We start from the raw sequence: 15,920 nt of genomic DNA, 5'->3' as shown, positions 1-15,920 counted from the left end.
GAACAAAGGATCTTCGCAAATCTAGAAGTCTCCAGCATGCCTCAGCGGGAAACCTCACGTCCTGCATCTGAAAACCACAAAATCCGCATGGGTGAGAACTAAAGGTCCCCAGCATGGTAACAGCTTCCACATATATAATACATAATAATAGAGGAAAGCCGAAGGCAAATCCTAGTACTTCCTCCAGATAATATCAAAGCTTATAAACAAGCTAAACCATATAAGGGCATCTGACTAAAGATTCTTCAGTCTAACTAATACTTCCCTTTCCAATTCCTTCAAACCTCCCAACCACCAGCAGGATATAATGTAGCAAACACAGTTATATCAAACAAGAAATATACAAATAGGAACAATTAAGGCAGTTAGACAATTAGCAAATAGTATGCAGTCAAGTAGGCAATCTCAAACAATTCACATAGTATGCATATGATGAATGCCTGTCCCTAGTGGCTGATGATATCATCTGTCGGTTATAGAGCCAACCCGACAAGTCCTGGCAGCTAATTATTGGACTGTCCCTCTGTCGCGCATCCCCAACTCGAGTTATACTCATCATAAACTTGATCATAATCATGATCCATATCCATCACCCTCACTGGTGAATATTTACGGGGGCGAGCTCATCCGGGCCTTTCACAGTGCCCGGCCACACTTACGACATAGGGTTAACAGAGCTTCGAGTCTCAACCTGGAGCACATGGTGGCTAGCCACTGCTACTACCCAGGGAAACCCTCATCTCCGATGGTGGAAGTGCAAACATTCACAATTCATTCAACAGCATATATGCATTTATACTTAGCCATAAACATGACTCCGCCGTCACACGACAATAATCTAGCCATCCGGCTCACGGTTAAATCTGTAACCAGCCAATTCATTAACATTTACGGCCCTTCGGCCTATGGCATAACAAGCACCTCCACCGCCATTCTCCGCATCTCACATAATCATCTTTGATCCTCATTGATCATTTATTTTTCCCTTGCTTCACTCGCAAGTTACCTCATTCACTAGCCCCTTTTTAATAGCTAGGCATGTCATAATGATTTAAGACATAAATGGTGAGATCGGAGGCTTAGAAGTATGAAATTTGGCTTTTAAAACTCAAAAATCATCTTTGGGATGAAAACAGGGCCACGCGTACGCGCACTCCACGCGCACGCGTGGATGGCCTCAAAAACTCATCGACGCGCAAGCGTCATGCACGCTAACACGTAGATTACAAATTTGCCAATCGACGCGCACGCGTAAACCACGCGTACGCGCGGGTGTTCTCGTGCCCCAGGCACAACACTAGCACAATTCTGGCTTAACTCTCTGGAAAATGGCTGGGCATTGGGTGCAGCACCATCGGCGCGCCCGCGCACACCACGCGCACGCGTGGATGGCGCTTTCTGGAAGATCGGCGCGTACGCGCCAGGTGCACCCACGCGCAAGGGGTCATTCTGCTAAAAATTTTCTAAGTTAAAAGCTGCAGAATTTACAGATTTAAACCCCAATCTTCCGACGGACATAACTTCCTCATTTTAAATCGTTTTTCACCCGTTCTTCGAACGGCATGGACATCCCGGATCCAATTTCATTTCTAAATAGATTTGGCACAAAACAGTGATCCGTAGTCCAAGTTATGTCCCGTCAAAGTATGCCCAAAAACCATATTTTCATACAAAACCACAAGGTGCCATTTTCAAAACAAGCCATTTCCAACTCTTTTCAAAATCTATCAAAACATGCCAATTTCGTCCCTTTTCTTTGAAACCAATCAAAATATATCAAATTCAACATCAAGCCTCCTCAACTCACACATTGACACTTTACCACAATTTACCAAAATCACTATCTCATCATTTTACCCCACTTCACCCAAGTGGCTCAAACTCAAACACATTGACATATCATATATTATTCCTCATGCCAATTCTCAACAACACCAATTCCAATAAATCATTATTGTACACAATCAACATCATACTCACCATCAACATGTTTCAACCCACAATTCAACCATAACCAATCATCAAGCATATGTCACAACATGCATATTTCTCATACATCATACCACCAAGGCATCAATAATCATCATCACATATATGACCACATCATATATCTCAATCATTCAACAATATCAACAATTCAATGCCTATCTTAGGGCCTCTAGCCTAAGTGTTTCCTACCACATTACATATTAGATACGGGAAACCGAAACCATACCTTAGCCGACTTTCCCAAGCTCCACCGGAGCACTTCCAAACCACTTATCCACAAGCTCTCAAGGCCTCAACACCTCCAAGAACAGATTTTTCACCACCAAATCCCTTTTTCAAGCTTTTCAAAATCACCAATCAAGCTCCAATATCCACACATATACAACCTAAGCCACAATCATCATACCCATACACAACATCTCAATACCCAAACATCATAGAACAACAAAATACACTAGGGTTGAGAATATTACCACACCCAAGGTCTAAGGAGACAAGATTAACCTTCTCCTTCAAGAGAGTTGGGTCCTATAACATCAAAGAACCCAAAATCTCAACATTTTACCCATGAAACTCGAAAATAAGGGCTGGAATTTCGAACAGAAACTTGTGGCTTACCTCAATATTGATTGTATGGATTTTGTAGAGCTCTTCGCGGTGAATGCGTGGCCGCAAACGGAGCGGCAATCGGAGCTCTAGATCAAAAGTTATGGTAGTTTGAAGATCAAGTGAGAGATAGAGTTTTGAGAGAGTGTTCTTCCCCCATTTCCTCTCTTTTCAGCGTGTTTGGTGTTGTGTGAGGAGAGAGAGTGCTGAAAACTAGGGTTTTGGTTTAGTTATATTGGGCCAAGGGCCCACTTTGGGTCCGGTTGGCCCGGTTTGGCCCGTTCGGTCCAATCTTGGTCCGAATTCTATAAAATTGGTAGCAAAATTTTCGTCTCAGTCTCCTCTATCACATTTAGCCATAAAAATCACATTTTAGGCTTTCTAGAATAAATTCTCATTTATGGGTTAATTAGCCGTTAATTAACCGGGTTTTACAATGGAGATATGCTAGTGAGCAAATGCGAGATTTGTGGTTTACTGAATTTAAAGTAAGTATTTATTATCATTTTTTTGTTATTTTGATATTATACATAGTGGGTAATTCAATGTATATGTTTGTTTTCTTTTATAGAAAAATTGTATGTGGGAACCTCAACACAATGCAAGAATTCATCAAATTTTTGAGATTAAAGGGAGTGATCGATTAAGATCATTGATGAATCAGGAGAGACGCAATTATTCAAAAGACCCTAACCATGTACCAAAATATATTCCTGAACCCGTTTGGCGTCAATTATTACATTATTTTGCTACAGATTCGAAATTTAAGAACTGGTCAGCAGCAAATACTGTGAATCGAGCATCAAATGCTGGAAGTTCCATGCATACTGGTAGTTCCATATCTAGGGGTGAACATGCACGCAGAATGGTAAGATAAAAAATAGTTTATTTATAGTCTTGTTCTTATTATTTTTGCAATGTTTTCTTATTCTTTTTTCTTTCCTATCGATTAAAACTGTTATATTATAGGAGAAAGCTACGGGAGTAAAACCTTCTCTAGAGGAGGTTTATACTAAATGCCACACCAAAAAAGACAAAAGTTGGATTGATGAAAGATCTGAGAAAGTCATTGTATGTGATGCTAATTTGTTCTTCTTTTTGTTTTTTTAAACTGCTAATTTTCACTATATGTTAGTATTTGTTCATGACATATTTAGTTGCAATTAACATGAATTGATTTTGTAGGGTGAATTCAAAAAGCGAAAGACAGAACTTTCTCAAGTAGCTTTATCCTTGGATAATGAGGAAGATGTTGAGGCATCTAAGGAAAGCCTAGATATACCAGATGATTATACTGTTTGGAATGAAGTTGTGACAAAGGGAAAAAAGAAAGCTGCTTTTGGCTTAGGTTCTTTTGGTTTAGATCTCTCTTCAAAGTTGGATTCCAGAAATTGTTCAGAGACATCTAAAGACAATCTAAATATTGAGCAAGAACTTCACATGTGGAAAGAAAAAGCAAAGGAGCAAGAAATGATCAATGAAGAGCAAAAGGTTAAGTTGAAAGATGCTGAGCACAAGTTAAAAGATCAAGGACGTCAACTAAAAGTTCAACAGAAAAGAATTGGTTCTACTGAAAAGACAATTCATGCTTTATATAAAAAGTTGAATCTCCCACTTCCTTCAACCTTGTCTGATCCTACGGAAGATGAGCTTGGGACAGGCTCTAGTGATGATAACATGAGTGATTGATATTTGGAGTATATGTTTCTTCTGATTTAGATTAAGGAATTTTTAGGTGAATTAGTGGTGCGCGAAATTGTGAACAATACTTTTCACAACTCTCATAATCCCCGGTCATGAACTCCAAGAACTTGGTGGTTCAATTCCATGGCATTACACAACTTCGCACAACTAACCAGCAAGTGCACTGGGTCGTCCAAGTAATACCTTACGTGAGTAAGGCTCGATCCCACGGAGATTGTTGCTATGAAGCAAGCTATGGTCATCTTGTAAATCTTAGTCAGGCAAACTCAAATGTATGATGGTGATGAATGAAAATAACATAAAAGATAAAGATAGAGATACTTATGTAATTCACTGGTAGGAACTTCAGATAAGCGCATGAAGATGCCTTCCCTTCCGTCTCTCTGCTTTCCTACTGTCTTCATCCAATCCTTCTTACTCCTTTCCATGGCAAGCTCGTGTAGGGTTTCACCGTTGTCAATGGCTACCTTCCATCCTCTCAGTGAAAGCGATTGCATATGCTCTGTCACAGCATAGCGGAATTCAGCTGTCGGTTCTCGGTCAGGCCGGAATAATATCCATCGATACTTTTGCGTCTGTCACTAACGCCCCGCCTGCTAGGAGTTTGAAGCACGTCACAGTCATTCAGTCATTGAATCATACTCAGAATACCACAGACAAGGTTTAGACCTTCCGGATTCTCTTGAATGCCGCCATCAGGTCCTGCCTATACCACGAAGATTCCGATTAAAGAATCCAAGAGATATTCACTAGAGCTTTGGTTGCTTGTAGAACAACAGTGGTTGTCAGTCACCTTGTTCATAAGTGAGAATGATGATGAGTGTCACGGATCATCACATTCATCAAGTTGAAGAACAAGTGATATCTTAGAACAAGAACAAGCGGAATTGAATGGAAGAACAATAGTAATTGCATTAATACTCGAGGTACAGCAGAGCTCCACACCTTAATCTATGGTGTGTAGAAACTCCACCGTTGAAAATACATAAGAACAAGGTCTAGGCATGGCCGAATGGCCAGCCTCCCAAAGAGGGTTCAATCATAAAAACATGATCAAAAGATTTTTTTTAAAATACAATAGTAAAAGGTCCTACTTATAGAAAACTAGTAGCCTAAGGTTTACAAAGATGAGTAAATGACATAAAAATCCACTTCCGTGCCCACTTGGTGTGTGCTTGGGCTGAGCAATGAAGCAATTTCGTGTAGAGACTCTTCTTGGAGTTAAACGCCAGCTTTCATGCCAGTTTGGGCGTTTAACTCCCATTTGGGTGCCAGTTCCAGCGTTTAACGCTGGGATTTCTTGAGGTGACTTTGAACGCAAGTTTGGGCCATCAAATCTTGGGTAAAGTATGGACTATCATATATTGCTGGAAAGCCCAGGATGTCTACTTTCCAACGCCGTTGAGAGCGCGCCAATTGGGCTTATGTAGATCCAGAAAATCCACTTCGAGTGCAGGGAGGTCAGAATCCAACAGCATCTGCAGTCCGTTTTAGTCTCTGGATCAGATTTTTGCTCAGATCCCTCAATTTCAGCCAGAAAATACCTGAAATCACAGAAAAACACACAAACTCATAGTAAAGTCTAGAAAAGTGAATTTTAACTAAAAACTAATAAAAATATACTAAAAACTAACTAGATCATACCAAAAACATACTAAAAACAATGCCAAAAAGTGTATAAATTATCCGCTCATCACAACACCAAACTTAAATTGTTGCTTGTCCCCAAGCAACTGAAAATCAAATAAGATAAAAAGAAGAGAATATGCAATGAACTCCAAAAACATCTATGAAGATCAGTATTAATTAGATGAGCGGGGCTTTTAGCTTTTTGCCTCTGAATAGTTTTGGCACCTCACTCTATCCTTTGAAATTCAGAATGATTGGCTTCTTTAGGAACTCAGAATCCAGATAGTGTTATTGATTCTCCTAGTTAAGTATGATGATTCTTGAACACAGCTACTTATTGAGTCTTGGCCGTGGCCCAAAGCACTCTGTCTTCCAGTATTACCACCGGATACATACATGCCACAGACACATAATTGGGTGAACCTTTTCAGATTGTGACTCAGCTTTGCTAAAGTCCCCAATTAGAGGTGTCCAGGGTTCTTAAGCACACTCTTATTGCCTTGGATCACAATTTTATTTCCTTCTTTTTCTTTCTTTTCTTTCTTTTCTCTTTTTTTTTCGGTTTTTTTTTTCGCCTCCTTTTTTTTTTGTATTCACTGCTTTTTCTTGCTTCAAGAATCATTTTTATGATTTTTCAGATCCTCAGTAACATGTCTCCTTTTTCATCATTCTTTCAAGAGCCAACATTCATGAACCACAAATTCAAAAGACATATGCACTGTTTAAGCATACATTCAGAGAACAGAAGTAATGCCACCACATCAAAATAATTAAACTATTATAAAATTCAGAATTCATGCAATTCTTTCCTTTTCGATTAAGCACGTTTTTATTCAAGAAAGGTGATGGATTCATAGGACATTCATAACTTTAAGGCATAGACACTAAGACACTAATGATCATAAGACACAAACATAGACAAACATAAGTACTAAAATTCGAAAAACAGAAGAATAAAGAACAAGGAAATTAAAGAACGGGTCCACCTTAGTGATGGCGGCTCTTTCTTCCTCTTGAAGATCCTATGGAGTGCTTGAGCTCCTCAATGTCTCTTCCTTGTCTTTGTTGCTCCTCTCTCATGATTCTTTGATCTTCTCTAATTTCATGGAGGAGAATGGAGTGTTCTTGGTGCTCCACCCTTAGTTGTCCCATGTTGGAACTCAATTCTCCTAGGGAGGTGTTTACTTGCTCCCAGTAGTCTTGTGGAGGAAAGTGCATCCCTTGAGGTATCTCAGGGATCTCATGATGAGAGGGGTCTCTTGTGTGCTCCATCCTTTTCTTGGTGATGGGCTTGTCCTCATCAATGGGGGTGTCTCCTTCTATGTCAACTCCAACTGAATAACAGAGGTGACAAATGAGATGAGGAAAGGCTAGCCTTGCCAAGGTGGAAGACTTGTCCGCCACTTTATAGAGTTCTTGGGCTATAACCTCATGAACTTCCACTTCTTCTCCAATCATAATGCTATGAATCATGATGGCCCGGTCTAGAGTAACTTCGGACCGGTTGCTAGTGGGAATGATTGAGCGTTGAATGAACTCCAACCATCCTCTAGCCACGGGTTTGAGGTCATGCCTTCTCAATTGAACCGGCTTGCCTCTTGAATCTCTCTTCCATTGTGCGCCCTCTTCACATATGACTGTGAGGACTTGGTCCAACCTTTGATCAAAGTTGACCCTTCTAGTGTAAGGATGTTCATCTCCTTGCATCATAGGCAAATTGAACGCTACCCTCACACTTTCCGGACTAAAATCCAAGTATTTCCCCCGAACCATAGTAAGATAATTCTTTGGATCCGGGTTCACACTTTGATCATGGTTCTTGGTGATCCATGCATTGGCATAGAACTCTTGAACCATCAAGATTCCGACTTGTTGAATGGGATTGGTAAGTACTTCCCAACCTCTTCTTCGGATCTCATGGCGGATCTCCGGACATTCACCCTTTTTGAGTGAAAAGGGGACCTCGGGGATCACCTTCTTCAAGGCCACAACTTCATAGAAGTGGTCTTGATGCACCCTTGAGATGAATCTATCCATCTCCCATGACTCGGAGGTGGAAGCTTTTGCCTTCCCTTTCCTCTTTTTAGAGGTTTCTCCGGCCTTAGATGCCATAAATGGTTATGGAAAACGAAAAAGCAACGCTTTTACCACACCAAACTTAAAATGTTTGCTCGTCCTCGAGCAAAAGAAGAAAGAAGAGAGTAGAAGAAGAAGAAATGAGGGAGAAAGGGACGGCTATGTATTCGGCCAAAGAAAGGGAGAAGTGGTGTTTAGGTTGTGTGAAAATGAAGGAATGAAGAAGGGTATTTATAGGAGAGAGGGGAGATGGAGTTCGGCCATGTATGGGTGGGTTTGGGAGGGAAAGTGGTTTGAATTTGAAGGGTGAGGTTGGTGGGGATTTATGAAGGATAGATGTGAGTGGTGAAGAGAAAGATGGGATTTGATAGGTGAAGGGTTTTTGGGGAAGAGGTATTGAGGTGATTGGTGAATGGGGGAAGAAGAGAGAGGGTGGTGGTGGGGTAGGTGGGGGTCCTGTGGGGTCCACAGATCCTGTGGTGTCAAGGAAAAGTCATCCCTGCACCAAATGTTGCTCAAAATCACGTTTTGAGCTATTTCTGGCGTTAAACGCCGGGCTGGTGCCCATTCCTGGCGTTTAACGCCAGGTTCTTGCCCTTTTCTGGCGTTTAACGCCAGTCTGGTGCCCCTTTCTGGCGTTAAACGCCCAGAATGGTGCCAGACTGGGCGTTAAACGCCAGTGAATTCTTCCTCCAGGGTGTGCTGTTTTTCTTCCTGTTTTTCATTTTGTTTTTGCTTTTTCAATGGATTTTGTGACTTCTTATGATCATCAACCTACAAAAAAGATAAAATAACAAAAGGAAATAGTTAATTATAAAACATTGGGTTGCCTCCCAACAAGCGCTTCTTTAATGTCATTAGCTTGACAGAGGACTCTCATGGAGCCTCACAGATACTCAGAGCAATGTTGGAACTTCCCAACACCAAACTTAGAGTTTGACTGTGGGGGTTCAACACCAAACTTAGAGTTTGGTTGTGGCCTCCCAACACCAAACTTAGAGTTTGACTGTGGGGGCTCTGTTTGTCTCTGATTTGAGAGAAGCTCTTCAAGCTTCTTCTCCATGATGACAGAGGGATGTCCTTGAGCCTTAAACACCAAGGATTCTTCATTCACTTGAATGATCAACTCTCCTCTATCAACATCAATCACAGCCTTTGCTGTGGCTAGGAAGGGTCTGCCAAGGATGATGGATTCATCCATGCACTCCCCAGTCTCTAGGACTATGAAATCAGTAGGGATATAATGGTTTTCAACTTTTACCAAAACATTCTCTACAAGTCCATGAGCTTGTTTTCTTGAGTTGTCTGCCATCTCCAATGAGATTCTTGCAGCTTGCACCTCAAAGATCCCTAACTTCTCCATTACAGAGAGGGGCATGAGGTTTACACTTGACCCTAAGTCACACAGAGCCTTCTTGAAGGTCATGGTGCCTATGGTACAAGGTATGGAAAACTTCCCAGGATCCTGCCTCTTTTGAGGTAATTTCTGCCTAGACAAGTCATCCAGTTCTTTGGTGAGCAAAAGGGAGTTCATCCTCCCAAGTCTCATTTCCAAATAACTTGTCATTTAGCTTCATGATTGCTCCAAGGTATTTAGCAACTTGCTCCTCAGTGATATACTCATCCTCTTCAGAGGAAGAATACTCATCAGAGCTCATGAAAGGCAGAAGTAAGTCCAATGGAATCTCTATGGTCTCATTTTGAGCCTCAGATTCCCATGGTTCCTCATTGGGGAACTCAGAGGAGGTTGGTGCACGCCCATTGAGGTCTTCCTCAGTGGCGTTCACTTCCTCTCCTTCCTCTCCAAATTCGGCCATATTGATGGCCTTGCACTCTCCTTTTGGATTTTTTTCTGTATTGCTTGGAAGAGTGCTTGGAGGGAGTTCAGTAATTTTCTTACTCAGCTGACCCACTTGTCCTTCCAAATTTCTAATGGAGGACCTTGTTTCAGTCATGAAACTTTGAGTGGTTTTGATTAGATCAGAGACCATGGTTGCTAAGTCAGAGGTACTCTGCTTAGAACTCTCTGTCTGTTGCTGAGAAGATGATGGAAAAGGCTTGCCATTGCTGAACTTGTTTCTTCCACCATTATTGTTGTTGAAACCTTGTTGAGGTCTCTCTTGATTCTTCCATGAGAAATTTGGGTGATTTCTCCATGGAGAATTGTAGGTGTTTCCATAGGGTTCTCCTAGGTAATTCACCTCTTCCATTGAAGGGTTCTCAGGATCATATGCTTCTTCCTCAGATGAAGCTTCCTTAGTACTGCCAGGTGCATTTTGCATTCCAGACAGACTTTGAGAAATCAAATTGACTTGTTGAGTCAATATCTTATTCTGAGCCAGTATGGCATTCAGAGTATCAATCTCAAGAACTCCTTTCTTCTGACTAGTCCCATTGTTCACAGGATTCCTTTCAGAAGTGTACATGAATTGGTTATTTGCAACCATTTCAATTAGCTCTTGAGCTTCTGTAGGCGTCTTCTTCAAATGAAGAGATCCTCCAGCAGAGCTATTCAAAGACATCTTGGATAGTTCAGAGAGACCATCATAGAAAATACCTATGATGCTCCATTCAGAAAGCATGTCTGAGGGACATTTTCTGATTAATTGTTTGTATCTTTCCCAAGCTTCATAGAGGGATTCTCCATCCTTTTGTCTGAAGGTTTGGACTTCCACTCTAAGCTTACTCCATTTCTGAGGTGGAAAGAACTTTACCAAGAAGGCATTGACTAGCTTTTCCCAAGAGTCCAGACTATCTTTAGGTTGTGAATCCAACCATATTCTAGCTCTGTCTCTTACAGCAAAAGGGAATAGCATCAGTCTATAGACCTCAGGGTCTACCCCATTATTCTTGACTGTGTCACAGATTTGCAAGAATTCAGCTAAAAACTGATGAGGATCTTCCATTGGAAGTCCATGGAACTTGCAATTCTGTTGCATTAGAGAAACTAATTGAGGCTTAAGCTCAAAGTTGTTTGCTCCAATGGCAGGGATAGAGATGCTTCTCCCATAGAAGTCGGGAGTAGGTGCAGTGAAGTCACCCAGCACCTTCCTTGCATTGTTGGCATTGTTGTTGTTTTCGGCTGCCATGTGTTCCTCTTCCTTGAAGAATTCGGTCAGGTCCTCAACAGAGAGTTGTGCTTTAGCTTCTTTTAGCTTTCACTTCAAGGTTCTCTCAGGTTCAGGGTCTGCTTCAACAAGAATGCCTTTGTCTCTGCTCCTGCTCATATGAAAGAGAAGAGAAAAAGAAAATGTGGAATCCTCTATGTCACAGTATAGAGATTCCTTGAGGTGTCAGAGGAAACGAAAAATAGAAGAAGGAGGTAGAAGAATTCGAACTTGATTAGATAGAGTTCGAATTGTGCATTAAGAAGGAGTAGTACTCCATAAATAGAAGGATGTGGGAGGAGAGGAAGAAGATTTTCAAAAATTCAATTAAAAAGATTTTGAAAACATTTTGAAAAACACTTAATTGATTTTCGAAAATAAAAGTAAGAAAGAAATCAAGTGATTTTTGAAAAAGGATTTGAAATTAGAAATCAAAAAGATTTGATTGAAAACTATTTTGAAAAAGATGAGGTTAAGAAGATATGATTAGTTTTTAAAGAGATGTGATTGAGAAGATATGATTTGAAAACAATTTTAAAAGATATGTTTTGAAAACAATTTTAAAGGATTTGATTTTGAAAATTAGTGACTTGCCTAACAAGAAAAGATATGATTCAAACATTAAACCTTTCTCAACAGAAAAGGCAACAAATTTGAGATGTTCAATCAAATCATTAATTGTTAGTAAGTATCTTTGAAAAAAAGAAATTGATTTTGAAAACATTTGATTGAAAAGATATGATTTGAAAAAGATTTAATTTTGAAAAGATTTTGAAAACTTAAAAAAAATTGATTTGAAAAACAAAATCTTCCCCCTAGCACCATCCTGGCGTTAAACGCCCAGAATGGTATACATTCTGGCGTTTAACGCCCAAAATGCTACCTCTTTGGGCGTTAAACGCCCAACCAGGTACCCTGGCTGGCGTTTAAACGCCAGTCTGTCTTCTTCACTGGGCATTTTTGAATGCTCAGCTTTTTCTGTATAATTCCTCTGCAGTATGTTCTGAATCTTCAATTCTTTGTATTATTGACATTGTAAAGACACAAATTAAAAATATTTTTGGATTTTTTTTTAATAATCAAAATGCAACAAGAATCAAATAACAATGCATGCAAGACACCAAACTTAGCAGTTTGTATACTACTGACACTATATGAGACACATAAACACTCAAGCCAGAAGAATTCAAAGATTAGAACACAAAAATCATCAAGAATTACTTGAAGATCCTTAAGACACATGAATGAATGCATGCAATTGACACCAAACTTAAGATGAGACACTAGACTTAAGCAAGAAACATCAAATATTTTTGGTTTTTATGATTTTGTAAAAAATTTTTTTTTGTGTTTTTCGAAAATTAAGTGGAAAAAGATATCAAAATTCTTAATGAGAATTCCAGGAATCAGTGCAATGCTAGTCTAAGACTCCGGTCCAGGAATTAGACATGGCTTCACAGCCAGCCAAGCTTTCAAAGAAAGCTTCGGTCCAAAACACTAGACATGGCCAAAGGCCAGCCAAGCCTTAGCAGATCACTGCTCCAAAAGCAAGATTGATAAAAATCATCAGGCTCTTGTGATGATAAGTTGAAACCTCGGTCCAATGAAATTAGACATGGCTTCTCAGCCAGCCAGATTTCAACAAATCATCATGAAACTCTAGGATTCGCCTTCAAGAATTTCGAAAAAAAAAAATTACCTAATCTAAGCAACAAGATGAACCATCAGTTGTCCATACACAAACAATCCCCGGCAACGGCGCCAAAAACTTGGTGTTGTTGCCGGATCAAACTTGGCACTGTTATTGCAGGAAACAAATGCGAAACCGTAGTTAGGACATTTAATTCCCCGGCGACGGCGCCAAAAACTTGGTGCGCGAAATTGTGAACAATACTTTTCACAACTCTCATAATCCCCGGTCATGAACTCCAAGAACTTGGTGGTTCAATTCCATGGCATTACACAACTTCGCACAACTAACCAGCAAGTGCACTGGGTCGTCCAAGTAATACCTTACGTGAGTAAGGCTCGATCCCACGGAGATTGTTGCTATGAAGCAAGCTATGGTCATCTTGTAAATCTTAGTCAGGCAAACTCAAATGTATGATGGTGATGAATGAAAATAACATAAAAGATAAAGATAGAGATACTTATGTAATTCACTGGTAGGAACTTCAGATAAGCGCATGAAGATGCCTTCCCTTCCGTCTCTCTGCTTTCCTACTGTCTTCATCCAATCCTTCTTACTCCTTTCCATGGCAAGCTCGTGTAGGATTTCACCGTTGTCAATGGCTACCTCCCATCCTCTCAGTGAAAGCGATTGCATATGCTCTGTCACAGCATAGCGGAATTCAGCTGTCGGTTCTCGGTCAGGCCGGAATAATATCCATCGATACTTTTGCGTCTGTCACTAACGCCCCGCCTGCTAGGAGTTTGAAGCACGTCACAGTCATTCAGTCATTGAATCCTACTCAGAATACCACAGACAAGGTTTAGACCTTCCGGATTCTCTTGAATGCCGCCATCAGGTCCTGCCTATACCACGAAGATTCCGATTAAAGAATCCAAGAGATATTCACTAGAGCCTTGGTTGCTTGTAGAACAAGAATGGTTGTCAGTCACCTTGTTCATAGGTGAGAATGATGATGAGTGTCACGGATCATCACATTCATCAAGTTGAAGAACAAGTGATATCTTAGAACAAGAACAAGCGGAATTGAATGGAAGAACAATAGTAATTGCATTAATACTCGAGGTACAGCAGAGCTCCACACCTTAATCTATGGTGTGTAGAAACTCCACCGTTGAAAATACATAAGAACAAGGTCTAGGCATGGCCGAATGGCCAGCCTCCCAAAGAGGGTTCCATCATAAAAACATGATCAAAAGATTTTTTTTAAAATACAATAGTAAAAGGTTCTACTTATAGAAAACTAGTAGCCTAAGGTTTACAAAGATGAGTAAATGACATAAAAATCCACTTCCGGGCCCACTTGGTGTGTGCTTGGGCTGAGCAATGAAGCAATTTCGTGTAGAGACTCTTCTTGGAGTTAAACGCCGGTTTGGGCCATCAAATCTTGGGCAAAGTATGAACTATCATATATTGCTGGAAAGCCCAGGATGTCTACTTTCCAACGCCGTTGAGAGCGCGCCAATTGGGCTTCTGTAGCTCCAGAAAATCCACTTCGAGTGCAGGGAGGTCAGAATCCAACAGCATCTGCAGTCCTTTTTAGTCTCTGGATCAGATTTTTGCTCAGATCCCTCAATTTCAGCCAGAAAATACCTGAAATCACAGAAAAACACACAAACTCATAGTAAAGTCCAGAAAAGTGAATTTTAACTAAAAACTAATAAAAATATACTAAAAACTAACTAGATCATACCAAAAACATACTAAAAACAATGCCAAAAAGTGTATAAATTATCCGCTCATCACAACAAAAACTTGGTGCGCGAAATTGTGAACAATACTTTTCACAACTCTCATAATCCCCGGTCATGAACTCCAAGAACTTGGTGGTTCAATTCCATGGCATTACACAACTTCGCACAACTAACCAGCAAGTGCACTGGGTCGTCCAAGTAATACCTTACGTGAGTAAGGGTCGATCCCACGGAGATTGTTGCTATGAAGCAAGCTATGGTCATCTTGTAAATCTTAGTCAGGCAAACTCAAATGTATGATGGTGATGAATGAAAATAACATAAAAGATAAAGATAGAGATACTTATGTAATTCACTGGTAGGAACTTCAGATAAGCGCATGAAGATGCCTTCCCTTCCGTCTCTCTGCTTTCCTACTGTCTTCATCCAATCCTTCTTACTCCTTTCCATGGCAAGCTCGTGTAGGGTTTCACCGTTGTCAATGGCTACCTCCCATCCTCTCAGTGAAAGCGATTGCATATGCTCTATCACAGCATAGCGGAATTCAGCTGTCGGTTCTCGGTCAGGCCGGAATAATATCCATCGATACTTTTGCGTCTGTCACTAACGCCACGCCTGCTAGGAGTTTGAAGCACGTCACAGTCATTCAGTCATTGAATCCTACTCAGAATACCACAGACAAGGTTTAGACCTTCCGGATTCTCTTGAATGCCGCCATCAGGTCGCCTATACCACGAAGATTCCGATTAAAGAATCCAAGAGATATTCACTAGAGCCTTGGTTGCTTGTAGAACAAGAATGGTTGTCAGTCACCTTGTTCATAGGTGAGAATGATGAGTGTCCGGATCATCACATTCATCAAGTTGAAGAACAAGTGATATCTTAGAACAAGAACAAGCGGAATTGAATGGAGAACAATAGTAATTGCATTAATACTCGAGGTACAGCAGAGCTCCACACCTTAATCTATGGTGTAGAAACTCCACGTTGAAAATACATAAGAACAAGGTCTAGGCATGGCCGAATGGCCAGCCTCCCAAAGAGGGTTTCCATCATAAAACATGATCAAAAGATTTTTTTAAAATACAATAGTAAAAGGTTCTACTTATAGAAAACTAGTAGCCTAAGGTTTACAAAGATGAGTAAATGACATAAAAATCCACTTCCGGGCCCACTTGGTGTGTGCTTGGGCTGAGCAATGAAGCAATTTCGTGTAGAGACTCTTCTTGGAGTTAAACGCCGGTTTGGGCCATCAAATCTTGGGCAAAGTATGAACTATCATATATTGCTGGAAAGCCAGGATGTCTACTTTCCAACGCCGTGAGAGCGCGCCAATTGGGCTTCTGTAGCTCCAGAAAATCCACTTCGAGTGCAGGGAGGTCAGAATCCAACAGCATCTGCAGTCCTTTTTAGTCTCTGGATCAA

General features: G+C 40.6%; 1 non-coding gene across 1 annotated transcript; it reads left to right on the top strand.

The window, feature by feature from the left end:
- The first annotated feature begins 10,580 nt into the window (after positions 1 to 10,580).
- Positions 10,581 to 10,688, top strand: LOC130964334 (small nucleolar RNA R71). The gene has a single exon (XR_009080432.1). It is a non-coding gene; the product is annotated as a small nucleolar RNA R71 (small nucleolar RNA).
- The last annotated feature ends 5,232 nt before the right edge of the window (positions 10,689 to 15,920 follow it).

Source organism: Arachis stenosperma, chromosome 2, assembly GCF_014773155.1.
Source record: "Arachis stenosperma cultivar V10309 chromosome 2, arast.V10309.gnm1.PFL2, whole genome shotgun sequence".
In the NCBI taxonomy this organism is placed as follows: Eukaryota; Viridiplantae; Streptophyta; class Magnoliopsida; order Fabales; family Fabaceae; genus Arachis; species Arachis stenosperma.
Note: the sequence above shows the minus strand (reverse complement) of the source record. Positions and strands in the feature narration are given on the sequence as shown.